Source organism: Gouania willdenowi, unplaced genomic scaffold, assembly GCF_900634775.1.
Source record: "Gouania willdenowi unplaced genomic scaffold, fGouWil2.1 scaffold_62_arrow_ctg1, whole genome shotgun sequence".
Classification (NCBI taxonomy): domain Eukaryota; kingdom Metazoa; phylum Chordata; class Actinopteri; order Blenniiformes; family Gobiesocidae; genus Gouania; species Gouania willdenowi.
In genome coordinates this window covers 404213-411349 of record NW_021145227.1, presented here as the reverse complement: position 1 = coordinate 411349, position 7137 = coordinate 404213, and the positions used below count along the sequence as shown (strand labels likewise).

General features: G+C 39.4%; 1 long non-coding RNA gene across 1 annotated transcript; it reads right to left on the bottom strand.

Annotated features, from left to right (window-relative positions):
* Positions 1–4132: 4132 nt before the first annotated feature.
* Positions 4133–6218, bottom strand: LOC114460726 (uncharacterized). Its single transcript, XR_003673725.1, has 3 exons — positions 6137–6218; positions 5885–5994; positions 4133–4256 (listed from the first exon to the last, which is right to left on the bottom strand). It is a non-coding gene; the product is annotated as an uncharacterized LOC114460726 (long non-coding RNA).
* Between the last annotated feature and the right edge of the window lie 919 nt (positions 6219–7137).

The following is a 7137-nucleotide window of genomic DNA, read 5'->3' as shown; positions in this document are numbered from 1 at the left end:
TTTTTAAAAGTGCAACTGAAAATGTATTTTGTGCCTTAACAATTGGACTTAAAAAAAAAAAAAAAACCGTGATTGCACTGATATACGTCATATTTGTTTGGACCAGCAGAGGGCGCTGGTAACACAGTGGTCGGTTGGCATGCAGATATCTTGCAGTGAAGAAGAGAAGCTATGCTAGCAGACAAAGCTAATAGAAAAACGTGACTTTTACAGATATTCAAGTAATATTACAGATATTCTTTCGGTGCTAAAGGGGTAATGAATCATTCATTAACATATTTAAGAGTAGAAGGCAGCCAGAAAGAAAGTATTAGCAGACTCCGCCCGCTGCCTACACTTGTGGATAACCACTCTTCTGGTTAAAAAAAGTACTGCGATTCAATTTTCAGAAAATCGATATCAACCGTGATACCTATGAATCGATTTTAACTGTCTTACGATTAATCGTTACATCCCTATTGAATATGTAATTGTAACTGACTTTGAGGTTTAAAAAAATTGTAATTGAAATGTAATTTCAAAAAATTCTGGTCATTGTAATCATAATTTAATTGTTAATTGAATATGGGTAATTGAAAATGTAATTATAACTAAAAAATGTAATTGACTCCAACCCAGGTACCCTCACATCCAGATGCAGCCCATCCCTCTGGTGGAGGTGGACTACAAGACCAACCCCAAAGCCAAAGCACCTCATTCCCACGCCTCTCTCATCTACATGGCCATGCAGGCCAGCGAACAGCCCAAAGTCACTTTGTCCACCATCTATAAGTGGATCAAAGAAAACTTATTTCACAGTTGGGGTCAATTATAATTGTAATTGCGTAATTGATATTTATCCTTCAACTCTCACATAAAACAAACTTCAAGAACTGCCTTCTTTTATCTCCGTAACATTGCTAAAATCAGATCTATCCTGTCTCAGAGCGACTCTGAAAAGCTAGTCCATGCTTTTGTTACCTCTAGACTGGATTATTGTAATTCTCTTTTAGCAGGCTGCCCGAGCAAGTCGCTTAAGACACTTCAGCTGGTTCAAAATGCTGCAGCACGTGTACTGACTAAAACTAGAAGAGATCACATTACTCCTGTATTAGCCTCTCTGCATTGGCTTCCCATAAAATATAGAATAGAATTCAAGATTCTTCTTCTCACTTATAAAGCCCTAAATGGACAGGCACCAGTCTATCTCAAGGAGCTTGTAGTGCCATACAATCCCCCCAGAACACTACGCTCTCAAAATGCTGGACTACTCGTTGTTCCATTTGTCTCTAGAAGTAGTTTAGGAGGAAGAGCTTTCAGTTATCAGGCCCCACTTCTCTGGAACCATCTACCAACCACGGTTCGGGGGGCAGACACCCTCTCTACCTTTAAGGTTAGGCTCAAAACATTCCTCTTTGGTAAAGCTTTTAGTTAGGAACCAGCTCATAGCTCATAGTTAAGATGCAATAGGCATAGACTGCCGGGGGGGGTCTGGCATGCTCGGTTGGAGAGAGGTTGGAGAGGGCGTTAAGAGAGAGGTCATTTAGTTTAGAGAGGGACCGGCGAGGGTCCCATTCCTCTCTCTAACACTCCCTCTATGCCTGCTTCTTCCCTTGTGTGTTTGCTCCTCCTTCTGGCTTTTGTCTTGCAGGTCCGTGGGATCCTCAGTGTGGAGTTACAGAGTCTCAACAACTCTGTCTCCACCCTTTCCTCTGCACACACCCAACACAGCATAACGTGGATGGCTGTTCATCATAGGAATGGGATCCACACAAGGTTCCTGCTGCTTAACAGAAGGTTTTCCTTGCCGTCATGATGAATTCATGTTAGGTGTGGGATACATATGTATGTGTATATACGTATATATGCATATGTGTGTATCCATAAAATGAAGAGTCCGTCCTTAAGACTGCTCTACTGTAAAGTGTCTTGATATACCATTGGTTATGATTTGGTGCTATACAAATAAAGATTGATTGATTGATTTAATTGTAATTAAACATTAGTAATTAAGAACATAATTGTAATTAAGTTTCTGAGGATAAAAAATATATAACTGCATTGTAATTGAAAATGTAATGTTAAGTGAAAAATGTAATTGAGGCTAAGCCTGCTGTGTGTCCTATCCTTCAGGATAAAAGTCAACTTCCACGTGGTGGAACCAGTGACCTTGGTCCTCTGTAGACTTCACACACCAGTGACGCTTTCCATTCAAACCAATCCTAGAGCAGTTAAAGGGTGTGAACACGCCCTGACGAAACCCTTAGCCCCTCCCCCATCAGTCTGTGACCTGTAGGTAACAGTGAGTAAAGGCCTCAGAATTGAACTCACAACCCCTGGTTTACAAGACCAGTGCTTTAACCTCGTGTGTGTGTGTGTGTGTGTGTGTGTGTGTGTGTGTGTGTGTGTGTGTGTGTGTTGTGGGTGGTTGTGTGTGTGTGTGTGTGTTTGTGGTGTGTGTGTGTGTGTGTGTGTGTGTGTGTGTGTGTGTGTGTGTGTCCATTGTTATGTGATAAACACATTTATTTATATAACTAAATAATATCCGCTGTTATTGAGGAAGTTTAGTATTATTTGTGCCATAGTATCTAGTAATCTTCCCCCTCCCAGTGTTTCCTGATCCCAAATGGGGTCCTGACCCCCAGGTTGAGATCCCTTGTGTTAAAGAATACTGCAGAGCCTTCATGTAGTTCTGAGCTGCCTGCAGCCAATCAGAGCCACTCATGGAGGGTTTGAAGCTACAGATGCTGCAGGGTGAGAAAACACACACACACACACACACACACACACTGATCATCTGTAGTTTAAAGATGTGTAGCTCTGTGGGCCTGTACTACAAAGCTGGATACGTATATCCTGGATTTATCTCTGTTAGCGGGTTTCACCTAACCAAACATTCTCTGTCAGAGAGCAGCTGCACTATGAACTGAGATATCAACTCACTCTCTTAACCCAGGTGATTTCAGCCTGGCTACGTGCACGCTCCTGTGACAGGGGTGAGAAAGGACCCCCCACCCCCCGCCTTTGTTCAGTCAGCTCTCAACAAACACACATGTATCTTAAACACATGCTAGTTGTGCTACAGTTGTTATATCATGCTTTAAAGCTGCAATACCACTGCGCAAAAAGCCCAAGAATTGAGCCCCGAATATTCCAAGATATGAGTCAAATACGGTGATATCCACCTGGGATACTCTCCGAACAGCAGTTGAAGTCGATGTCATGTTCGGAGCATGTCAAACTCCGGATATGGGAACACTTTTATACTTGCCATATCCCAGAGTTCAATTCTTCCCGGATACTCTCCCCGGTCATATCCGAAGTCCGAACACCAGTAGTATTTTGATTCCGAATACTGCACCGATACTCTCCGCGGTCATATCTGATATCCCGAACACCACTAGTATTTTGATTCCGAATACTGCACCGATACTCTCCGCGGTCATATCTGAAGTCCGAACACCACTAGTATTTTGATTCCGAATACTGCACCGATACTCTCCGCGGTCATATCTGAAATCCGAACACCACTAGTATTTTGATTCCGAATACTGCACCGATACTCTCCCCGGTCATATCTGAAGTCCAACAAATTATTTCAGCAGTCTGCATAATTCAGTATACAATTCATGGCCCATAGGGTGACTCACCATACCCAGGACAGTTAAGTGCAGTGTCCCTAACTATACTTGGTTCACTTGATCCTTTTTCTCTCTACACCAATTGTCTCATCATAAATGGCTGATCTACTTTGAAGATAGAGACAATCAAGATAAATATTAAAAACAAAAATCACTTAGTGCACATAACTTTTTATTCTATCAAAAAAATAAATTAGAAAGAGTTAGGAACAGTTTAAATAGGTCTCTAGAACAAAGTAAGAAAAGAAAAGAAGAAAAAACACACACACACACCACACCACACAGAAACAATAAAACATCTCCATCTCAGTCTTCATCCTCCTCACTCACATGCAGATAGATAGATTTTTGATCTGAAGTGGGGGGGGCGCTTTTTGAAAAGTGTCCAGTGTCTTTACGTGTGCGATTGGATCTTGGATCGATAGCCTTTTTTCTATTACTGTCCAGTGTTTTCTGGCAGGTTTTCATTATTCCTGAGAGCCGTGCTGCTCGCCACTTTGGTGAGGCAAATTTGTAACTAGTTTTGTCCTCGTCACTGTCCTCGTCGCTGATGAAGTTGGCATCGGCCCCACAGAGATACACCCAGTCCTCTGGAGAAAGGATCCTCTGCCCCACTTTGACCCGTTTCTTGAAGAGCTGTGTGACAGATTGGAAGAGGTTAGACTTTCAAAGCAATCAACAAAACATGTTGTATATGTCACCCTTTCTCCCTGAGTAGTCAGAGAACATCTAATTCTATATCCTTCCGTTCTCACAGAAGTACAAAATAGTCAAAATCTACAAAAGGTAGGGTTTAATTAACTTAGATTCGTAAAGGAGATTGGCAGGGACAACTCTGCATAGAGTGAAAATACGCACGTGAGTGCACAGACACGCAAACTGAGATCTGATACTTTCAGTATTCGGTCCGTGCTTGTAAATTTGTTGATTTATACTAACTCCCCCCAAAAAACAGCATCTGTTCATGTAGATAAACAGGACTACTGAATAACAAGTGTCTGGAAGTCTACTTCAGATATTTATTTAATATTAAAGAAGATTTTTTTTAAATCAAAACCATATACAGTATGTAGCATTATTATCTGTGTACCCTTCGTTCTTTGGTTATTCCATTTTAAAACCAAATCAAAACAAATAAACCATGTGGTTATTTTTGTTTCATATGCCCCTTAAAATTCATTTTTATACTTAGTTTTTTATACAGTGTGGTATCATTAACATGTCAATGTTAAAATAATAATATTATTAATAATAATGCCAGTGACACTTTTTCCCCATCTGGTTAGTTTGTTACAGTGAAATCAACTGCCATATTTTTGTAATATTAAAAACGTATTGCACCGTAGTCATTTAAATAAAACTACTAGATACTTTTTACACACAATTCAAAGTCTAACACTAAACATTTTTTCATGGATTCCCTCAATTGTTAGTTAGAGGGTGATTTGCTCCTTTCTTACTGCAGGGCGAGCCCAAACACCTCGCTCCAATTTGATGATGCGTTCCTACTTTGATGACGAATTTAACGCAGCACTGAGCTGAAAATGCCGGGCCTCCAAGAAGCTCTCTGCTGTGATTGACATGTAAACAGACACGCCCACGAAGGTGAGCATTTCACCTATATATGTTTTTTCTACAGTCTATGTATGTACCGGCGGACGCCCCGCCCCCATACCTGAAAGATCTTAGAATAAAATGGTCAAATTATATTTCAGTTGTTTTTTGGGAGTTGATATACATGTAAATGATTGTGTGAGATGGGCATATGATTTCACATATCGATTGCAGGCTTGTGAATCAAATTGAATCGTATCGTGGCAGACTCTGTGCTATCGACAAACATCGTATCCAAACATATCGACATCGCATTGTAATTTAATTTAATTTACGAAAGTAAAACACACATGAGCCAAAATTAAGAAATATTTTTTCCCCCCAGAAAATATTAGTTTTTAACTCCTGTGAGGAAACAAAATAAATACTTATCAATAAAAATAAAAAAAAACCTAATTAAACAAAAATGTATGTCAAAAATAAAATAAGATACAATTAAAAGGAAGATATAAGTTGTACTGTGAGGAAACAAAATACATAATAATAAAACAGAAATCTATAATTAAACAAAAATGTATGTCAAAAAAAATTGTATTGTCAAATAATGAGTAAGATACAATTAAAAAGTAAATATAAGTTGGCTAATCACTACATGTGCCTTGGTCGACCAACCATTTCCGTGGTTGACTACAGCCCTAGCAATAACTCACTCGATCTCTCCTGCTCGTAAGAGTCTTCCTCCTCTTTATATCCTCCTTTGTCCCCTTCAGGTCCTGCTTGTTGCTGGCCTTGTAGGACTCAAAAACTCTGTTGCAGGCTCCTAGTGAATGAAAATTACAACACAAATACTATGTCATGAACTCTAAATGTATTATTTTAAGGCATCTCAAAAGGATAGTGATCACTCGAACATTAGCAGACAATTGCCAATTAGGTCCCCAGATTAACTAGATCAGACTTACTTCTAACTTGGCTTATGCCCCAGTGTGGCTCAGCATCTTTAATGGCCCCTATCACAGCCTGGGTAACCTTTTCATTTTGATTAGAACGAAATCTGTTGGGGGGGTATTAATTAATTCAGCAAAACATGTTAAAAACAAACAAAAAAAAAAGTACTATTTTGTAATTTTCACAAACAGTGGCAATTCAGAGGAAAAGAGACAAAAACACAAAACATACTTGTTCTCTGGCTGGAACTGCCATTGCAGGTCTGTGAGGCTTCGATATGTATGACGGACCAATGCCTGTCGGGATATAAATACAGTGAAAATTAGCAAATTATAGGCCAGTCTCCATTGATGAAATCAATGGAAGTATAAGTATAATTGATGATAGAAAACTACATACCGTCAACTCTGGTGGGATTTTTGTTGTGGTGGTGGATGAGGTAGGATTAGCCTCGATTCTTTCCAGCCTCTCCATCACGTCATCAAACTTATTATTTATGTTGTCGACACTCTTCTGCAGTTGTACGATTGCGCTAAAAATGTGAGGGGGAAAAAAAAGTTAACATTCCACTGTGATGTAGGCTGGGGCAAACACAGATGTTCAAACATGTCACAAGACAGAATGATACATTGCTTCATAATGTCGACAAAAAATGGACAACTGTTCATTTTAAGTGTGAAGCTTACTTTTGTTTTTACATAATTCCATAATAAAAAATACACCCTATTGGTATGTTGCTATTTTTTTTTTTACATTGCTAAACCAATAATGTGATGATAAATGGTAAATGGACTTGAAGTAGTCCTTAGGCGCTTTACATATCAGCTCATTCACACTCACATTCACACACCAATGGGACTGAGAGTCATATTTGCCTCCAGTGTTTCCCTATGGAGACAGAAAGGACTTTGGCCCACGTTTACATGGGACCTTTATTTCCCCTTTCATTCAGAATAAAAGTTAATTCCTCTTAAAAACTGAAAGTTATTACTATTTTATTACTTAACGTAATGAT